This window comes from Oncorhynchus nerka, unplaced genomic scaffold (genome assembly GCF_034236695.1).
Source record: "Oncorhynchus nerka isolate Pitt River unplaced genomic scaffold, Oner_Uvic_2.0 unplaced_scaffold_3501, whole genome shotgun sequence".
NCBI lineage: Eukaryota > Metazoa > Chordata > Actinopteri > Salmoniformes > Salmonidae > Oncorhynchus > Oncorhynchus nerka.
Window position 1 is genome coordinate 1 of NW_027037794.1, and position 22,590 is coordinate 22,590.

The following is a 22,590-nucleotide window of genomic DNA, read 5'->3' on the forward strand; positions in this document are numbered from 1 at the left end:
TTTGGTTGTTGGACGCTGGTTGAAGGAGTTTCATCTTTATTAGTGATGGACAGATTTGGTTGTTTGACTTTCAAAGTAGCTCCAGCTTGACTTGTGATAGGCAGGGAGGCTAGACCAACGTAGGATGATGAGGAGGAGCGTCTGGCTGCGATGGTCTCTGTAGTAGTAGGGCTACAGTAGTATTGTTGCCGACTGTCTGGCCTATCTCCAGCCTCCACCACCCCCCTCTCAAGCCGCAGCAGACCCGTGGACACCCCAGAGCTGAGCGAGGGACTGGTGGTACTGGGTACACCAGAGATGGAGCTAGGCACCATATTAGAGAGCTCATCTGTTGGCGAGCGCCCGATACTCCGTCCACCTGCACCCGGATCTCTGGCGGGAGCGGAGAGCAGGTACTGAGGCTGCGGGGCGCCGCTGTCCGCACTCTTGGGGAACAGAAAGGTCTTCATTTGACCTTTGCCCTTGGCGTTGACTGTGCCGCGGTAGTCGAAGTTGTAGTCCATGGCACTGAGGGCGCAGTAGCTCTCCTCGCTCACCTGCACGCGGCACTCCACGCCCGTGAGTGTCCATGCGGCTGGCGATGTTCACAGTGTCGCCCCAGATGTCGTAGAGCAGCTTAGTGGTGCCAATCACCCCTGCAGTCAAAGGACCGTGGTTGAAACCAATGCGCAACTTGAACTTGAAGCCCAGCATGTTCTTGTTGAAGTCGTCCACCACGCGCATCATCTCCAGTGCGAAGTCAAACAGCGCCCGCAGGTGGCCGTGAGGTGCGGCGTCTCGGCGCACTGCTGCGCGTTCAGCCCAGCCGCCGCCATGTACGTGGCACCAATGGTCTTGATCTTCTCGATGTTGTTGAAGGCGGCTCGCAGAAGCAGTTCAGTCGAAGTCACCGATGAGCTCGTTGAGCACGCGGTAGCACTCCTTGCCGCCCTCGTAACTCTCCTCGTAGAACTCGCTAAAGTTAACGATACTGGCAAAAATCACGCCAACATTACCATGGTTTTTGGAGTAACTCTGAGTCACTTTGAGCTGCTCTGCCACGTGGATGGGGATGATGTTCCTAAGCAACCAATCGGCTTGGTCCCTCATGTTCTGGATCTTGATGCGGTGCTGAGTCGGCCTCACGTTGCCGTGGTAATGGAAGCGGTAGCTGACCTCGAACTTCGCGGTTGAGGAACCAGACGAGCAGGAGGAGCAGGAAGAAGGCCACTCCCACCTCGGGGCCCAGCAGGTCCTGGAGGCGGGGCACGGGGTCAGCGGCGGGCTCAGGCTGACCATGTACAACACTGCTGCGGTTACTGTTGTTGGTGGCGTCGCCAGACTGGAGGAGAGGAGAAAGGGAGGAGAGGTGGAGAGAGAAGGGGAAAGAGAGAGGGTGGAGAAACAAGGAAGGAGAGAAGGGGCGGGATGGAGAGTTGAAGAATGAGGTAGGGAGGTGGAGATGGAGAGAAATGTAGGCAGGGAGGAGAGAAGGAAGGAAGGAGGGATGGAGAAAAAGAGAGAGGGAAGGAAGGAGTTAAGGAAGGTGGAGTGAGAGATATATTTATAATCTTAGTTGTATGGATAACTTCATTCTACTCACCAAAATAACATACTGTTGGCAGAACTGGAAGACAGAGGAGACAAAAACCACGAGACACGGTCGGATGAGATTAATCGAGTCCACGACAAATTAAATTACACACAGTGTCAGCACAAAGGAAAAGTCATACTAAATTATGACATTGTGGTAATATTGTATACAATATCCTATCGAACTTCAGTGAGTGCATTGGTAGTGGATTAAATGGGTAATATACAAATTTGAGGTGGTTACATTTCTCCAGCTCCGTTCCTCAGTTGTTTATCAAAACAGTGACAGGAGTCACGTGTTGTTATTGTTTGAACTGCAGATGCCCCTTTAAGGTCCTTTCCGACCAACAAAAAGGGCCATAAATGTGTTAAAAAATAGAATCCATTGTAGCGATGTCTGACCTGCAGGGCGGGCTGAAGAGCAGGGCGAGACAGCACCAGTCCCACCACCGTGGCCATGGCCGAGCGCATCCAGCAGCTCAGCTGGCAGAGTTACAGTACTGGATGATGGCAATGATCACTGCACAGCAGGTGAGCATGGTGAACTGGGAGACACAGATAGAGACACAGGAAGGAACCATCGTTAGCATTAGCAAACTCTGGAGGAAATGACCAGGGCAAATGAACAGAAGACACTCACCTGTATGGAGAGGTGCATGTCACAGGTGACGTGTGAGAAAGACGGACACAGCGGGCAGGGACACCAGCACGGCCCTATCAGGTGACGGGGGACCCAGCCAGAGATGGCCCTCAGCAGGGTTCTAGTGCAGCTCATCACGCTGTCCAGGTAGAAGGCCATCCTGGGAGAGAAGGTTTGCTCAGAGAGGGCTGATAGACAGTACATGTACAGCAATCCAACCCCATTGAAAACAGGCTAATGGCCTCCCCTTTTCCCCATCTTCAAACTTCCCTCACTTAGTTCTCTCCCTTCCTTTACCATCCCCTATTCCTCTCCTCCCCAGTTCCAACCCACTCCTCATATCCCTCTCCCCACCCCCTTTCCCCTCTTCCTCTCCTCCCCAGTTCCAACCCACTCCTCATATCCCTCTCCCCACCCCCTTTCCCCTCTTCCTCTCCTCCCCAGTTCCAACCCCTCCTCATATCCCTCTCCCCACCCCCTTTCCCCTCTTCCTCTCCTCCCCAGTTCCAACCCACTCCTCATTATCCCTCTCCCCACCCTCTTTCCCCCTCTTCCTCTCCTCCCCAGTTCCAACCCACTCCTCATATCCCTCCCCACCCCCTTTCCCCTCTTCTCCCTCCTCCTTCCATCCCTCCCAACTTCTTCCCCCTTTTTCCTCCTCCTCCCCATCTCTCCACCTCTCCTTCTCTCCCTCAACCGTCTTACCGTATAGACAGCACCAGCGCCAGGGCCTCCAGCAGGGTGGCCACGGCAACCAGGGGCGAGGGCCGGGGCAGGCAGAGGGGCCCCAGGGAGGAGAGCAGGGGCCGGAGGAGGCAGGCCAGGGAGAGGGCCAGGAACACTGAGCAACACAGGACCATGTCCAGGAAAGAGCTGAAGGTAGGACTGGCAAGGTCTGTACCGCTGCCTGGGTCTCCACCTGGGGACGGGAGGGAATAGATACTTTGTCATTTTCAGCAGAAATGGATTGATTTGCTGTCACAATAGCCAACCTCATACACACACAAAGACACACAAGGCTGAGAGCAGCACAGCGTTAGCCGCTGTGAATATGACCCAGGGGCTTATTCAGTGGGCAGAAGCATAAGGATCACTACAAACAATAGCAATGAATGGTTCCTGGAGGTCGGTTGTAGAGTGTAAAGAGATAAAGAAGCGAGAGAGGGGGTTTGGAAAGGGTAAGAGAGTGAGCAAAGGTTGTGGGAAGAATAGAGAAGCATGAAGAATGGAAGTCTTAACAAAACATGTCAAAGTGTCTCATTGTGATTGAGTAATAAGTGATATGAAACTGAACGAAACATTATCCAGACGTGAAGTTAACATGCAGTTCCCCCAATGTACCAGCAGAGGGCATCACAAGCTAAGAGGACATTCCTATCGATGTCCTGCAGTGATTTCCCTGTCTTTGCCGCAGTCCTGACAGGCCATACATAGTGCAGTGCTTACAGGTTACTCAGAGCACACACACACACACACACACACAGAGAGAGAAAGAGCTAGACAGGCAGGGTGAAACGGATAGGGAGACAGAGGGACAGACAAGGAAAGACAGACCAGGTGTAGTCTAGTAGACAGAGAGAGGAAGTGGGACATCAGAAAGACAGATAAGAGGAATACAGATAGAGACAGACAGACAGAGAGACAGAGTAACAGACATGGAGTGGATGCACACACCTCTTCCTGGTAGCTGGTCCTGTAGGCAGACTCAGGGTTCTGTCCAGGAAGGTGGCTCAGCTTGTTGATGGGAGGCTTGGAAAGTAGTCCTTCATCAGACTGGAGATGGGCAGATCAGCAGATGTCAGTCAGTATAGAGAAGACAGACTTGTCGGGACAGAGTTACCAATCTAACCTATCATACCACCAGGCCGTCCGTGTTCATAAGGCACCAAACATTTTGCAATGGAAAATGAAAATGAGCTTTTCTTACTGGACAAGTCCAGATAGTCCATCAACTATATCATGTATGTTTCTTCCATTTGGTGTCAATGAACATGACCCAGGGGCTTATTCAGTGGGCAGAGCGTAAGATCACTACAAACAAATGGCAAAATTCCAGTAACTTTCAAAACATTAAAAAAGATTATATACACTGTTCAAAAAAATAAAGGGAACACTAAAATAACACATCCTAGATCTGAATGAATGAAATATTCTTATTAAATACTTTTTTTCTTTACATAGTTGAATGTGCTGACAACAAAATCACACAAAAATGATCAATGGAAATCAAATTTATCAACCCATGGAAGTCTGGATTTGGAGTCACACTCAAAATTGTGTGAAACCACACTACAGGCTGATCCAACTTGATGTAATGTCTCAAAAACAAGTCAAAATCAGGCTCAGTAGTGTGTGGGCCTCCACGTGCCTGTATGACCTCCCTAAATGCATGGGCATGTCTTCGATGAGGGTGGCGGATGGTCTCTGAGGGATCTCCTCCCAGACCTGGACTAAAGCATCCACCAACTCCTGGACAGTCTGGTGCAACGCGTGGCGTTGGTGGATGGAGCGAGACATGATGTCCCAGATGTGCTCAATTGGATTCAGGTCTGGGGAACGGGCGGGCCAGTCCATGGCATCAATGCCTTCTTCTTGCAGGAACTGCTGACACACTCCAGCCACATGAGGTCTAGCATTGTCTTGCATTAGGAGGAACCCAGGGCCAACCGCACCAGCATATGGTCTCACAAGGGGTCTGTGGATCTCATCTCGGTACCTAATGGCAGTCAGGCTACCTCTGGCGAGCACATTGAGGCTGTGTGGCTCCCCAAAGAAATGCCACCCCACACCATGACTGACCCACCACCAAACCGGTCATGCTGGAGGATGTTGCAGGCAGCAGAACGTTCTCCACGGGCGTCTCAGACTCTGTCACATCTGTCACATGTGCTCAGTGTGAACCTGCTTTCATCTGTGAAGAGCCAGGGCGCCAGTGGCTAATATTGCCAATCTTGGTGTTCTCTGGCAAATGCCAACGTCCTGCACGGTGTTGGCCAGTAAGCACAACCCCCCCACCTGTGACGTCGGAGCCCTCATACCACCCTCATGGAGTCTGTTTCTGACCGTTTGAGCAGACACATGCACATTTGTGGCCTGCTGGAGGTCATTTTTGCAGGGCTCTGGCAGTGCTCACTCCTGCTCCTCCTTGCACAAAGGCGGAGGTAGCGGTCCTGCTGCTGGTTGTTGCCCTCTACGGACTCCTCCACGTCTCCCTGATGTACTGGCCTGTCTCCTGGTAGCGCCTCCATGCTCTGGACACTACGTTGACAGACACAGCAAACCTTCTTGCCACAGCTCGCATTGATGTTCCATCCTGGATGAGCTGCACTACCTGAGCCACTTGTGTGGGTTGTAGACTCAATCTCATGCTACCACTAGAGTGAAAGCACCGCCAGCATTCAAAAGTGACCAAAACATCAGCCAGGAAGCATATGAACTGAGAAGTGGTCTGTGGTCACCACCTGCAAGAACCACTCCTTTATTGGGGGTGTCTTGCTAATTGCCTATAATTTCCACCTATTGTCTATTCCATTTGCACAACAGCATGTTAAATTTATTGTCAATCAGTGTTGCTTCCTAAGTGGACAGTTTGATTTCACAGAAGTGTGATTGACTTGGAGTTACATTGTGTTGTTTAAGTGTTCCCTTTATTTTTTTGAGCAGTGTATATATATATATTTCTTTATCCCAGTTGTCAGGGGGAATCAGGGGGAATAAGCAGGAAATCCAGATCCTCCAACCCATATTTCTATAAAACTGTGGATTTTAGGGAAAGGAAGGGAATCTCTGTAAGACTAGTTCTATAAAGCACATTGTAAATAGACACACTGTACCAAAACAGACATTGATACCACCTGAAAGATACGTGTGGGTCTGCTTCTTTACATAACAGTTCTGCCTTCAGCATTCAGAATCTTATCTTGATTCCCTTAGCCTGGTCTCAGATCTATTAGTTGTCCTGCCAACTCCCAACTCCACCACAGCCATCAAGCCTGGTTCCAGATCAGTTTGTGTAACATCCATCCATCCATCCCCTCACCTGTCCTCTTTGATAACATCCACAAAGTGAGCGTCGCTCTCTCTCTGAAGTTCTTGGAGCCAGCAGGGGGATGAGAGCAGAGTGGTCCATCCCCATGGCCCCTCCACCCCCACTTCTTCTCTTCTCCTGGAGCATCTCACACAGGGACGTCTGGCTGTTGGTCAGGGGCTCCTCCAGCCTGGGGCTCAGCAGACCGTTCAGGGCCTTAGGGCTGCAGCCTAAGGGGGCCTGGGAGGGACATTTGAGAGATGAGGTGTCCTGGGGGAGTTGAGAGGAAGAGGCTAGTGAGAAGCTGTGTGTGTGTGTGTGTGTGTGCTGCGTGCGTGAAAGTGCAAAAACAGAAAGAGAAGAGTGAGAAGTGTTAGACCTGAGGTCTTGGATAAGAGTGATTAGTGACTTAGTTAGTGAAGCCAAATGAATCAGACATTTCCGTTTGGCTAGGTTCACGTCATTCCATCTTATGTATAAATGGCGATATAAATACTTCAGAAATACAATATGATGAACACTAAGCCTGGTTTTATGAACTGGGGTTGGATTTAAGTGCAGTCAGGTTGGGATGAGTAAAGGTTACGGCCAGGTTCAAAGGTCAAACGTTTACTAGAGTGAGGTAAAGTGAGGCAAACCTTGCTGCTATTGGTCGTGTGATCGTCATGGCAACCGTTCTGCACCGTGCCCTTCTCCAGAACCTGATCCTCCTTTTGGAACTACAGCCGCACTGCAGGAGAGACAATGAGACTGGAGAGAAGGAGAGGTATTTGTCTATTTATATCATTTACAGTTTCTTCAATCTTAGTATTGACAAATTCTCATACTGTAGTTTTACACATTCACTCTTGTGTTGTGTGTGTTAGTGTGCTTAGCCTAAGTATTGATTGGGTGCATCAACCACACACGCACGCACTGCAAACACAAAACAGTTTTATTATTCTTAATTCACAAACATGCAAACATATGTTCACTGTTAAATAGGTATTTATATCCAGGGCTTGTACTCTTCTAGCTTAGGTCTTAAAACCACAAACCCAGATATTCTTAAAGATAGCAAAGTCTTGACATAATAATTATTCTAGAAACATGGTGTCATAGATACTCAATGTCCTCCAGGCTATAGGGAAATGTTACTTCCATCATTCAAACATGAAGACATAAAACAGGGTAGTGACTCGGGAGGATTGATCATATGGTATAAACGGACCTTTCACTAAAGCAGATCAAAAAGGGTAACACCCACATTTGGTTCAAACTCAACAAAGCACAATACTTACTAACAATGATATATATAAAGTCAGCAAAACAAGAAACGTCCCTTTTCCAGGACCCTGTCTTTCAAAGATCATTCGTAAAAATACAAATAACTTCACAGATCTTCATTGTAAAGGGTTTAAACACTGTTTCCCATGCTTGGTCAATGAACCATAAACAATTAATGAACAGGCACCTGTGGAACGGTTGTTAAGACACTAACAGCTTACAGACAGTAGGCATTTAAGGTCACAGTTATGAAACTTAGTAAGAGGTCTTTCTTACTCTAAAAAAACCTGCACAGGATCGGTACAGCTGAACATCACACCTGCGGGACAGGTACAGGTGGCAACAACAACTGCCAGAGTTACACCAGGAATGTACAATCCCTCCATCAGGGCTCAGACTGTCTGCAATAGGCTGAGAGAGGCTGGACTGAGTGCTTGTAGGCCTGTTGTAAGGCAGGTCCTCACCAGACATCACCCGGCAACAACGTAGCCTATGGGCACCAACCCACGTCGCTGAACAGGACTGGCAAAAAGTGCTATTCTCTGAAGAGTCGCGGTTTTGTCTCACCAGGGGTGATGGTCGGATTTGCGTTTATCGTTGAAGGAATGAGTGTTACACCGAGGCCTGTACTCTGGAGGCGGGATCGATTTGGAGGTGGAGGGTCCGTCATGGTCTGGGCGGTGTGTCACAGCATCATCGGACTGAGCTTGTTGTCATTGCAGGCAATCGCAACGCTGTGCATTACACGGAAGACATCCTCCTCCCTCATGTGGTACCCTTCCTGCAGGCTCATCCTGACATGTCCCTCCAGCATGACAATGCCACCAGCCATACTGATCGTTCTGTGCGTTATTTCCTGCAAGACAGGAATGTCAGTGTTCTGCCATGGCGAGCAAAGAGCCCGTATCTCAATCCCACTGAGCAGGTCTGGGACCTGTTGGATCGGAGGGTGAGGGCTAGGACCATTCCCCCCAGAAATGTCCGGGAACTTGCAGGTGCCTTGGTGGAAGAGTGGGGTAACATCTCACAGCAAGAACTGGCAAATCTGGTGCAGTCCATGAGGAGGAGGTGAACTGCAGTATTTAATGCAGCTGGTGGCCACCCCAGATACTGACTGTTACTTTTGATTTGACCCCCCCCCCCTTTGTTCAGGGACACATTATTCAATTTCTGTTAGTCACATGTCTGTGGAACTTGTTCAGTTTATGTCTCAGTTGTTGAATCTTGTTATGGTCATACAAATATTTACACGTTAAGTTGTTGTCAGTGAGCGGACGTTTCTTTTTTTGCTGAGTTTATATATATATATATATATACAGTACCAGTCAAAAGACACACCTACTCATTCAAGGGTTTTTTTTTTTTTTTTTTTTTTCTTTATTTTTTACTATGTTCTACATTGTAGAATATTAATAAAGACATCAAAACTATGAAATAACACATATGGAATCATGTAGTAAGCAAAAAAAGTGTTTAACAAATCAAAATATATTTTAGATTTGAGATTCTTCAAAGTAGCCACACTTTGCCTTGATGACAGCTTTGCACACTGTTGACATTCTCTCAACCAGCTTCATGAGGTAGTCACCTGGAATGCATTTCAATTAACAGGTGTGCTTGGTTAATGAATTAGTGGAATTCATTTCCTTCTTACTGCATTTGAGCCAATCAGTTGTGTTGTGACAAGGTGGTATACAGAAGATACCCCTATTTGGTAAAAGAACAAGACTGTACTATGGCAAGAACAGCTCAAATAAGCCATTTCTGAGGCGGGTAATGCTAATGAACTTATCCCTGCAGCAGAGTAACTCTGGGTCTTCATTTCCTGTGGCGGTCCTCATGAGAGCCAGTTTCATCATAGCGCTTGATGGTTTTTGTAACTGCACTTGAAGAAACTTTCAAAGTTCTTGAAATCTTCCACATTGACTGACCTTCATGTCTTAAATCATGTCAGTTAAGAACAAATTCGTATTGACAGTGATGGCCCTACCCGGGAACAGTGGGTTAACTGCCTTGTTCGGGGAAGAACAACCTTGTCAACTCAGGATTCGATCCAGCAACCTTTCGGTTACTGGCCCAACGCCACTAACCACTAGGACACCAATAAGAAGAAGAGACTTGCTTGGGCTAAGAAACACGAACAATGGACATTAGGCCGGTGGAAATCTGTCCTTTGGTTTTTGGTTCCAACCTCTGTGTCTTTGTGAGATGCAGAGCAGGTGAACAGATGATCTCCGAATGTGTGGTTCCCACCGTGAAGCATGGAGGAGGAGGTGTAATGGTGCTTAACCAGCATGGCTACCACAGCATTCTGCAGCGATACATCATCCCATCTGGTTTGTGCTTAGTGGGACTATCATTTGTTTTTCAACAGGACAATAACCCAACACACCTCCAGGCTGTGTAAGGGCTATTTGACCAAGAATGAGACTGAGGGATTGCTGCATCAAATGACCTGGCCTCCACAATCACCCGATCTCAACCCAACTGAGATGGTTTGGGATGAGTTGAACTGCAGAGTGAAGGAAAATCAACCAACAAGTGCTTAGCATATGTGGGAACTCCTTCAATACTGTAGGAAAAGCATTCCAGGTGAAGCTGGTTGAAGAGAATGCAAAGTGTCATCAATGCAAAGGGGGCTACTTTGAAGAATCTCAAATCTAAAATATATAACACTTTTTGCTTATTCTATTCCAATTTTAATTTGAGGGGTGGAAAGAGAAAGCTAGAGAAAAGAGGAAGGGAGGGAGAGAGGGGGGATAGAGGTAGGGGTAGAGAGGAATGGAGAGAGGTAAAGAATGAGTCAATTGAGGGTGAAACAACATAACGGAGAGGAATAAAGAGAGTTGAGTAGAGGGAGGGAGGAGAAAAATTGAAATAATGAATGAGAAAAACTGTTTGAGAGAGAGAGAGAGAGAAATAATGAGAGAGAGAGAGAGAGAGAGAGAGAAATATTATGATAAATGGACCCATTGAGAGAGAGAGGAAGAGAGAGATCGAGCAAGTGAGAGTGAGAGAGAGCACGAACTCAGCACTTCAGCATTTTACCACTAATTAGAATCACAATGATACACAATCAGATTCAATGGATACAACACCAACCACAATAGCAGCCTATAGAGAGACAGGGCCAGGATGAGGAGGAGGTGGAGAGAGGGATGAGAGACAGGGTGATAGAGGAGGAGAGGTGGAGAGAGGATGAGAGACAGGGCCCGGGTGAGAGGAGGAGAGATGGATGAGAGACAGGGTGATAGAGGAGGAGAGGTGGAGAGAGGGATGAGAGACAACGCCAGTGATAGGAGAGGTGGAGAGAGGGATGAGAGACAGAACCGGGTGAGAGGGAGGAGAAGTGGAGAGAGGGATGAGAGACAGGGTGATAGAGGAGGAGAGGTGGATAAAGGGATGAGAGACAGGGCCCGGGTGAGAGGAGGAGAGGTGGATAAAGGGATGAGAGACAGGGCCCAGGTGAGAGGAGAGGTGGAGAGAGGGGATGAGAGACAACGCCAGTGATAGGAGAGGTGGAGAGATGGATGAGAGACAGGGTGATAGAGGAGGTGGAGAGAGGGATGAGAGAAAGGGTGATAGAGAAGGAGAGGTGGCGAGAGGGATGAGAGACATGGCGATAGAGGAGGAGAGGTGGAGAGAGGGATGAGAGACAGGGCCATGTTGATAGAGGTGGAGATAGGGATGACATAGAAGAGGCTGGGGAAGGCTGAAGGAATGGACAGAGACAGATATACACTCATCTGATGATTAGGCACTGGCCCTGAAAGGATTGTTCAAGGTACTTGGTAACATCGTGATGCAGACACACATGCGTATATGTGCGCACCCATACACCTACAGACTTAAAACAGACAGGCAGACAATACTGTGAACACTGGCTCACTTTCAGGCGACACACACAGCCTGATACACAGAAAAAACACACACACACCAGCCAAGTCAGGCTCCGAGGACAAGTGAGTGTTTGAGAGGATGAGAAGCCCACAGAAATGACACGGCTTCAAAGAGGCGTCATTAAACCTAGTGAAGTGTGTATGTGTGTGTGAGTGTGAGAGCCAATGAAGTGAGGGTTTGTACCAGTGAAGTGTGTGTGTGTGTGTGTGTGAGAGAGAGAGAGCCAATGAAGTGAGGGTTTGTACCAGTGAAGTGTGTGTGTGTGTGTGTGTGTGTGTGTGTGTGTGAGTGAGAGAGCCATGAAGTGAGGGTTTGTACCAGTGAAGTGTGTGTGTGTGTGTGTGTGTGTGTGTGTGAGAGAGCCAATGAAGTGAGGTTTGTACCAGTGAAGGGTGTGTGTGTGTGTGTGTGTGTGTGTGTGTGTGTGTGTGTGTGTGTGTGTGTGTGTGAGAGAGAGAGAGAGCCAATGAAGTGAGGGTTTGTACCAGTGAAGTGTGTGTGTGTGTGTGTGTGTGTGTGTGAGAGAGAGAGCCAATGAAGTGTGTTACCTCATGTAATGCCAAGGACACAGCAGTTCATCTCCTCTCCCCTCTTCACTTCTCATCTGCCTTTCCCTAAGACCCCCTGCCAAACTCCTCTCCCCTCTTCACTTCTCATCCGCCGTTCCCTAAGACCCCCACGACCAGCACTGGCAGATGTAGTGGTGGTACGGGAGGATTACAGTGGAACTGTAGGGGCTAATTGGTATCTATAAAGCAAGTGTGTGTGCGTACTGTATGGAGGAGAGTAGTGAATACTGGATATAGGTGTAGCAGCAGAGTAAATATACGGTACAGGCAGAAAGTATTCAGACCCCTTGACATTTCCCACATTTTGTTATGTTCCAGCCTTATTATAAAATGGATTCAATCGTTTTTTTCCCTCATCAATCTACACATAATATCCCATAATGACAAAGCAAAAACAGGTTTCTAGAATATGTCACATTAACATAAGTATTCAGACCCTTTATTTAGTACTTAACTAAAGCACCTTTAGCAGTGATTACAGCCTCGAGTCTTCTTGGGTGTGACGCTACAAGCTCAGCTTGTATTTGGGGAGTTTCTCCCATTATTCTCTGCAGATCCTCTCCAGCTCTATCAGGTTGGATGGAGAGCAGATCCCACTCCTGCAGTGTCTTGGCTGTGTGATTAGTGTCGTTGTGCTGTTGGATGGTGAACCTTCGACCCAGTCTGAGGTCCTGAGTGTTCTGGAGCAGGTTTTCATCAAGGATCTCTCTGTATAATGCTCCGTTCATCATTCCCTCGATTGTGACTAGTCTCCCAGTCCCTGCCACTGAAAAACATCTCCACAGCATGATGCTGCCACTATGCTTCACCATAGGGATGGTGCCAGGTTTCCTCCAGACGTGACGCTTGGCATTCAGGCCAAAGAGTTCAATCTTGATTTTATCAGACCAGAGAATCTTGTTTCTCATGGTCTGAGAGTCCTTTAGGTGCCTTTTGGCAAACTCCAAGCGGGCTGTCATGTGCTTTTACTGAGGAGTGGCTTCCGTCTGGCCACTCTACCATAAAGGCCTGATTGGTGGAGTGCTGCAGAGATGGTTGTCCTTCTGGAAGGTTCTCTCATCTCCACAGTGGAACTCTGGAGCTCTGTCAGAGAGACCATAGGGTTATTGGTCACTTCCCTGACCAAGGCCGTTCTCCTCCAATTGTTTGGCCGGGCGACCAGCTCTAGAAAGAGTCTTGGTGGTTCCAAACTTCTTCCATTTAAGAATGATGGAGGCCACTGTGTTCTTGGGGACCTTCAATGCTGCAGAAATGTTTTGGAGGCTGTGCCTCAACACAATCCTGTCTCGAAGCTCTACGGACAATTCCTTCGACCTCATGTCTTGCTTTTTGCTCTGACATGCACTGTCAACTGTGGGACTTTATATACACAGGTGTGTGCCTCTCCAAATCATGTCCAATCAATTCAATTTACCACAGGTGGACTCCTGTGTTGTAGAAACATCTCAAGGATGATCAATGGAAAATGGATGCAACTGAGCTCAATTTTGAGTCTCATAGCAAAAGGCCTGAATATTTACGTAAATGCAATCAGTTTTCCCTTTTTAATACATTTGCAGAAAATTCTAAAAACCTGTTTTCACTTTGTCATTGTGGGGTATTGTGATGTCATTATGGGGTATTGTGATGTCATTGTGGGGTATTGTATGTAGATTGATGAGGAACATGCTTTATTTAATCCATTTTAGAATAAGGCTGTGACGTAACAAAATGTGGACAACATCAAGGGGTCTGAATACTTTCTGAACGTACTGTATCTTGTCTCTATATGGAGCCTCATTATTCCATCATGACACTAAACTCACCATAGGGACCAAAACAGATTTATACTAATGTCAACATGGGCCGTATTCAGAGTAGGCTTCCTGATCTAGGATCAGGTTTGCCTTTTAGATCATAATGAATAAGACTATATCGACAGGGGTGACCTGATCCTAGGTCAACACTCCTACACTTATCAATTAACAGTAAGAGAGTAGAGAATTGTCTCTGTTGGTGAATATTACATTATATGCGTTGTGGATAAGCAAGGGTCGTAAATTTACATACACTTAGGTTGGAGTCATTAAAACTTGTTTTTCAACCACTTCAAAAATGTCTTGTTAACAAACTACAGTTTTGGTCAGTTAGGACATCTACTTTGAGCATGACACAAGACATTTTTCCAACAATTGTTTACAGACAGATTATTTTACTTATAATTCACTGTATCACAATTCCAGTGGGACAGAAGTTCACATACACTAAGTTGACTGTGCCTTTAAACAGCTTGGAAAATTCCAGAAAATTATGTCATGGCTTTAGAAGCTTCTGATAGGCTAATTGACATCATTGAGTCAATTGGAGGTGTACCTGTGGATGTATTTCAAGGCCTACCTTCAAACTCAGTGCCTCTTTGCTCGACATCATGGGAAAATCAAAAGAAAAAAGCCAAGACCTCAGAAAAAAATTGTAAACCTCCACAAGTCTGGTTCATCCATGGGAGCAATTTCCAAATGCCTGAAGGTACCACGTTCATCTGTACAAACAATAGTACGCAAGTATAAACACCATGGGACCACACAGCCGTCATACCACTCAGGAAGGAGACGCGTTCTGTCTCCTAGAGATGAACGTTTTTTGATGTGAAAAGTGCAAATCAATCCCAGAACAACAGCAAAGGACCTTGTGAAGATGCTAGAGGAAACAGGTACAAAAGTATCTATATCCACAGTAAAACGAGTCCTATATTGACATAACCTGAAAGGCCACTCAGCAACGAAGAAGCCACGGCTCCAAAACCGCCATAATAAAGCCAGACTACGGTTTGCAACTGCACATGGGGGACAAAGATCATACTTTTTGGAGAAATATCCTCTGGTCTGATGAAACAAAAATAGAACTGTTTGGCCATAATGACCATCGTTATGTTTGGAGGAAAAAGGAGAGGCTTGCATACCGAAGATCACCATCCCAACCGTGAAGCACCTGGGTGGCAGCATCATGTTGTGGGGGTGCTTTGCTGCAGGAGGGACTGGCGCACTTCACAAAATAGATGGCATCATGACGAGGGAAAATTATGTGGATATATTGAAGCAACATCTCAAGACATCAGTCAGGAAGTTAAAGCTTGGTCGCAAATTGGTCTTCCAAATGGACAATGACCCCAAACATACTTCCAAAGTTGTGGCAAAATGGCTTAAGGACAACACAGTCAAGGTAGTGGAGTGGCCATCACAAAGCCCTGACCTCAATCCTATAGAAGATTTGTGGGCAGAACTGAAAAAGCGTGTGCGAGCAAGGAGTCCTACAAACCTGACTCAGTTACACCAGCTCAGTCAGGAGGAATGGGCCATAATTCACCCAACTTATTGTGAGAAGCTTGTGGAAGGCTACCCAAACATTTGACCCAAGTTAAACAATTTAAAGGCAATGCTACCAAATACTAATTGAGTGTATGTAAACTTCTGACCCACTGGGAATGGGATGAAAGAAATAAAAGCTGAAATAAATCCTTCTCTCTACTATACATTTCACATTCTTAAAATAAAGTGATGATCCTAACTGACCTAAGACAGGGCATTTTTACTAGGATTAAATGTCAGGAATTGTGAAAAACTGAGTTTAAATGTATAAGGTGTAAATAAAGATAAAGATGTAAACTTCCGACTTCAACTGTAGATATCTTGTTAAGTTAGGGCCTGTGTTTTGTGCAATTATGTAACATGCTTGGATTTTAACCTTCATTTAAACTTTGATTAACTTTTTAGGTCAAATGGTCCAACACCATCCTCAAACAATTCCTTATATTTTTGGCGTAATTTTAATTTCTGGAAAAGGCTTAAAATACAGGATAGGATCTCATGTCACATACTGCTCAAAACACACGGCCCTACAATTATGTTCTGAAGACATGTCTACTGAGCTGAACATTTGTTACACTATGACCATTTTCTAAATGAAGTCAAAGTACAGTATGCTATTACAACCAAAGAATATGTCTATCCAAGTTACACAGTAGAAAACCACCAAAGAGGGGAATGAGCACACACCTGTCCCCCATCTCCCCTTTACCCTGCAGAATACCATGTCCTCACCTTGGCCCTGTCGGGAGCCCCTCTCTGGGGTAGGCCACAGGCTGAGGGGGCTCTGGGGGCTCCATCTGGGGTGTGGGCATGGGATGTGGGACAGCGGGTGTCCCCCCAGGCTCCAGGCCAACCAGGCCCAGCTGGGAACAGCTACAGTAGCACGGCTCCACCTTCCTCCCTGAGATCAGGTAGGTCTTCAATCCTGAAGGAGACAGAACACAGAGATAGATGACAGTGACAGAGACTCAACACACATGCTGCAAAAGGTAGAAGAAAAGTGCCTTTTATGTGAAAAGAATGTGTGCATGTGTGTGCTTCAGAACGATCCTGACGCCTCAGAACAGTTGGGTAGGCTGTTTGGCCGCTGCTGTTAGTACGTGTTGTGCTCTTTCTCTGAGTTGTACAAGCAAGCAGAGCAGAAACTGGCCACCAAGGGCGTCATTCACCCCAAAACCTGAGGGGGCACAAAGTGAGGGAGGATGGCCGGGGGGGTGGTAAGCGAAATGTTAATTTTTCAAATACCTGAAACAGCTTTTCATCTAGAGCCATAACCATTATGTAAACTTCTATGTCAAAAATATGTACACTACCATTCAAAAGTTTGGGGTCACTTAGAAATGTCCTTGTTTTTGAAAGAAAAACACCCTTTTTGTCCATTAAAAAAAAAAAAACAGATCAGAAATACAGTGTAGACTTTGTTAATGTTGTAAATGACTATTGTAGCTGGAAATGTCAGATTTTTAATGGAACATCTACATAGGCGTACAGAGGCCCATTATCATGAACCATCACTCCTGTGAGAGCTTCAAGTTCCTTGGTGTCCACATCACCAATGAACTAGAATAGTCCAAACACACCAAGACAGTCGTGAAGAGGGCACGACAAAACCTATTCCCCCTCATGAGACTGAAACGATTTGTCATGGGGTCCTCAGATCATAAGTAGCCTTGCTACTGTTATTTTCACTGTCATTTTAGTAGTTTTTTCATGATAATGTCTCCTTTGCCAAGATAATCCTTCCACCAGACAGGTGTGGCATATCAAGAAGCTGATCTTGTGCTGGGAACAATAAAAGGCCACTCTAAAATGTACAGTTTTATCACACAACACCATGCCACAGATGTCTCAAATTTTGAGGGAGAGTGCAATTGACAGGCTGACTGCAGGAATGTCCACCAGAGCTGTTGCCAGATAATTTAATGTTAATTTCTCTATGATAAGCCACCTCCAACATCGTTGTAGAGAATTTTGCAGTACGTCCAACCGGCATCACAAGCGCAGACCACAGGTAACCACACCAGCCCAGGACCTCCACATCCACAGACCACAGGTAACCACACCAGCCCAGGACCTCCACATCCACAGACCACAGGTAACCACACCAGCCCAGGACCTCCACATCCACAGACCACAGGTAACCCCACCAGCCCAGGACCTCCACATCCACAGACCACAGGTAACCACACCAGCCCAGGACCTCCACATCCACAGACCACAGGTAACCACACCAGCCCAGGACCTCCACATCCACAGACCACAGGTAACCACACCAGCCCAGGACCTCCACATCCACAGACCACAGGTAACCACACCAGCCCAGGACCTTCACATCCACAGACCACAGGTAACCACACCAGCCTAGGACCTCCACATCCACAGACCACAGGTAACCACACCAGCCCAGGACCTCCACATCCACAGACCACAGGTAACCACACCAGCCCAGGACCTCCACATCCTGCTTCTTCACCTGTGGGATCATCTGAGACCAGCCACCTGAACAGCTGATGAATCTGTGGGTTTGCACAACTGAATCATTTCTGCAAAAATGGTCAGAAATTGTCTTAGGGAAGCTTCTATGCATGCTCGTTGTTCGTCCAGTCTTAACCTAACTGCAGTTCAGCATTGTAACCCGACTTCAGTAGACAAATACTCACCTCCGATGGCCACTGGCATGCTGGAGAAGTGTGCTCTTCATGGATGAATCCTAGTTTGCTGATGTCAACGTTGTGAACAGAGTGCCCCATGGTGGCGGTGGGGTTATGATATGTGTTGCATAAGCAACAGACAACGAACACAATTGCATTTCTGCAATTTGAATGCACAGAGATACCATGAAGAGATCCTGAGGCCCATTGTCGTGCCATTCATCCACCACCATCACCTGATGTTTCAGCATGATAATGCACAGTCCCATGTCACAAGGATCTGTACACAGAAATAGCCCAGACATGTCCCCCATTGAGCCTGTTTGGGATGCTCTGGATAGACGTGTACGACAGTGTGTTCCAGTTCCCACCAATATCCAGCAACTTAGCACAACCATTGAAGAGGGACAACATTCCATAGGTCACAATCAGCAGCCTGATCAACTCTATGCGAAGGAGAAGTGTTGAACTGCATGAGGCAAATGGTGGTCACACCTGATACTGACTGGTTTTCTGATCCACACCCCTACCTTTTTTTAAGGTAACTGTGACTAACAGATGCATATCTGTATTCCCAGTCATGTGAAATCATTAGATTATGGCCTAATTAATGTACTTCAATTGACTGATTTCCTTTTGAACTGTAACTCAGTAAAATCTTTGAAATTGTTGCATGTCGAGTTTATATTTTTGTTCACTGTAGTATTTTCATATATGCTGTTCAAGTTACTGTGAAGTTTCTTTCGAATACTTCTCACAAAAACAAGCATATCTCTGTGAAATGTCAACGGAGCACTGAGCCTACCCCAAGCTTTTTTTTTTTTTTTTTTGCAACCAGTGGAAACAACTTGGAAGATGATGGCCACTAAATGTAAAATCCTCAAAATGTTGGCGATAACAGCACCACTCAGAGCGACAGAGCCTGGTGTTTATTATCGGATGTATTAGGTTCCGAAATCTGACTTTTTGGGTATAATGTTAATGATATGTTGGAGAAAGACCCCACTGAACCATTCAGAACATGAAGAGTCCCATTTGTCTTGGTAAAATGTATTGTATAACATAAGGAAGTGAAAAGTCATCCCCAAAGCACGTTTTCACCCACTATGGGCAGAGTAGTCTAACAAACAATGTATTAGTGAGGTGTGTGTATCAGGCTATTAAACACACCACCAATTTGAAGGGGGAACCAAAGTTGAAGTTGAAGAATGTTTAATTTTAGAATGTTTGGTTGATTAGAGCATCAGTGTTGATTTGAAACACATTCGATGTCTGATTCTTTCATAAGACCACAATTACACTGGAATATGATGATATCCCAATTGAAAAGAGCAACTTTAATAGAATGATGGATATTAGAATGTTCGGTTGGAAGGCACCCGATGTTGATGTGGAACTCACTTTTGGTGGCAACAACCGCAAGACTAGACATAAACGTGCTATCTGGAGTGGACCATCTCTAATCAATGAGCTTCTAAAGCCAGCCATGTGATCCGTCTGGAGTGGACCATCTCTAATCAATGAGCTTCTAAAGCCAGCGATGTGATCTGTCTGGAGTGGACCATCTCTAATCAATGAGCTTCTAAAGCCAGTGATGTGATCAATCTGGAATGGACCATCTCTAATCAATGAGCTTCTAAAGCCAGCGATGTGATCTGTCTGGAGTGGACCATCTCTAATCAATGAGCTTCTAAAGCCAGTGATGTGATCTGTCTGGAGTGGACCATCTCTAATCAATGAGCTTCTAAAGCCAGTGATGTGATCTGTCTGGAGTGGACCATCTCTAATCAATGAGCTTCTAAAGCCAGTGATGTGATCCGTCTGGAGTGGACCATCTCTAATCAATGAGCTTCTAAAGCCAGTGATGTGATCTGTCTGGAGTGGACCATCTCTAATCAATGAGCTTCTAAAGCCAGTGATGTGATCTGTCTGGAGTGGACCATCTCTAATCAATGAGCTTCTAAAGCGATGTGATCTGTCTGGAGTGGACCATCTCTAATCAATGAGCTTCTAAAGCGATGTGATCTGTCTGGAGTGGACCATCTCTAATCAATGAGCTTCTAAAGCCAGCAATGTGATCTGTCTGGAGTGGACCATCTCTAATCAATGAGCTTCTAAAGCCAGTGATGTGATCTGTCTGGAGTGGACCATCTCTAATCAATGAGCTTCTAAAGCCAGTGATGTGATCTGTCTGGAGTGGACCATCTCTAATCAATGAGCTTCTAAAGCCAGTGATGTGATCTGTCTGGAATGGACCATCTCTAATCAATGAGCTTCTAAAGCCAGTGATGTGATCTGTCTGGAATGGACCATCTCTAATCAATGAGCTTCTAAAGCCAGTGATGTGATCTGTCTGGAGTGGACCATCTCTAATCAATGAGCTTCTAAAGCCAGCAATGTGATCTGTCTGGAGTGGACCATCTCTAATCAATGAGCTTCTAAAGCCAGTGATGTGATCTGTCTGGAGTGGACCATCTCTAATCAATGAGCTTCTAAAGCCAGCGATGTGATCCGTCTGGAGTGGACCATCTCTAATCAATGAGCTTCTAAAGCCAGCAATGTGATCCGTCTGGAGTGGACCATCTCTAATCAATGAGCTTCTAAATCCGTCTGGAGCCATCTCTAATCAATGAGCCAAAGCGATGTGATCCATCTGGAGTGGACCATCTCTAATCAATGAGCTTCTAAAGCCAGCGATGTGATCCGTCTGGAGTGGACCATCTCTAATCAGTGGACCATCTGTCTAATCAATGAGCTTCTAAAGCGTGATGTGATCTGTCTGGAGTGGACCATCTCTAATCAATGAGCTTCTAAAGCCAGTGATGTGATCTGTCTGGAAAGCGGACCATCTCTAATCAATGAGCTTCTAAAGCCAGTGATGTGATCTGTCTGGAGTGGACCATCTCTAATCAATGCCAGCTGTCTCTCTAATCAATGAGCTTCTAAAGCGTGTGATCTGTCTGACCATCTCTAATCAATGAGCTTCTAAAGCGATGTGATCTGTCTGGATGGACCATCTCTAATCAATGAGCTTCTAAAGCCAGCAATGTGATCTGTCTGGAGTGGACCATCTCTAATCAATGAGCTTCTAAAGCCAGTGATGTGATCTGTCTGGAGTGGACCATCTCTAATCAATGAGCTTCTAAAGCCAGTGATGTGATCTGTCTGGAGTGGACCATCTCTAATCAATGAGCTTCTAAAGCCAGTGATGTGATCTGTCTGGAATGGACCATCTCTAATCAATGAGCTTCTAAAGCCAGTGATGTGATCTGTCTGGAATGGACCATCTCTAATCAATGAGCTTCTAAAGCCAGTGATGTGATCTGTCTGGGAGTGGACCATCTCTAATCAATGAGCTTCAAAGCCGGCAATGTGATCTGTCTGGAGTGGACCATCTCTAATCAATGAGCTTCTAAAGCCAGTGATGTGATCTGTCTGGAGTGGACCATCTCTAATCAATGAGCTTCTAAAGCCAGCGTGTGATCCGTCTGGATGGACCATCTCTAATCAATGAGCTTCTAAAGCCAGCAATGTGATCCGTCTGGAGTGGACCATCTCTAATCAATGAGCTTCTAAGCGTGTGATCCGTCTGGAGTGGTCATCTCCTGTCAATGAGCTTCTAAGCCAGTGATGGATCCATCTGGAGTGGACCATCTCTAATCAATGAGCTTCTAAAGCCAGCGATGTGATCTGTCTGGAGTGGACCATCTCTAATCAATGAGCTTCTAGAGCTCAGTGATGTGATCTGTCTGGAGTGGACCATCTCTAATCAATGCGAGCTTCTACAAAGCGGATGTGATCCATCTGGAGTGGACCATCTCCTAATCAATGAGCTTCTAAAGCCAGCAATGTGATCTGTCTGGAGTGGACCATCTCTAATCAATGAGCTTCTAAAGCGAGTAGTGATCTGTCTGGAGTGGACCATCTCTAATCAATGAGCTTCTAAAGCGCGTGTGATCCGTCTGGAGTGGACCATCTCTAATCAATGAGCTTCTAAAGCCAGCGATGTGATCCGTCCTGGAGTGGACCATCTCTAATCAATGAGCTTCTAAAGCGATGTGATCCATCTGGAGTGGACCATCTCTAATCAATGAGCTTCTAAAGCCAGCGTGTGATCCGTCTGGAGTGGACCATCTCTAATCAATGAGCTTCTAAAGCCAGCGTGTGATCCATCTGGAGTGGACTCATCTCTAATCAATGAGCTTCTAAAGCCAGCGATGTGATCCGTCTGGAGCGGACTCATCTCTAATCAGAGCTTCTTCCTAAAGCCAGCGTGTGACCCGTCTGGGTGGACCATCTCTAATCAGAGTTCTAAAGCGATGTGATCTGTCTGGAGTGGACCATCTCTAATCAATGAGCTCTAAAGCGTGTGATCCATCTGGTGGACCATCTCTAATCAATGAGCAAGCGTGTGATCTGTCTGGAGTGGACCATCTCTAATCATGAGCTTCTAAACAAAAGCGTGATCCGTCTGGAGTGGACCATCTTAATCAATGCTTCAAGCGTGTGATCCATCTGGGTGGACATCTCTAATCAATGAGCTTCTAAAGCCAGCGATGTGATCCGTCTGAGTGGACCATCTCTAATCAATGACTTCAAGCCAGCGTGTGATCCATCTGGG

General features: G+C 46.4%; 1 pseudogene; it reads right to left on the reverse strand.

Moving 5' to 3' along the window:
* Positions 1–5: 5 nt before the first annotated feature.
* On the reverse strand, positions 6–17,997 carry LOC135566743 (adenylate cyclase type 9-like; annotated as a pseudogene).
* Positions 17,998–22,590: the final 4,593 nt, after the last annotated feature.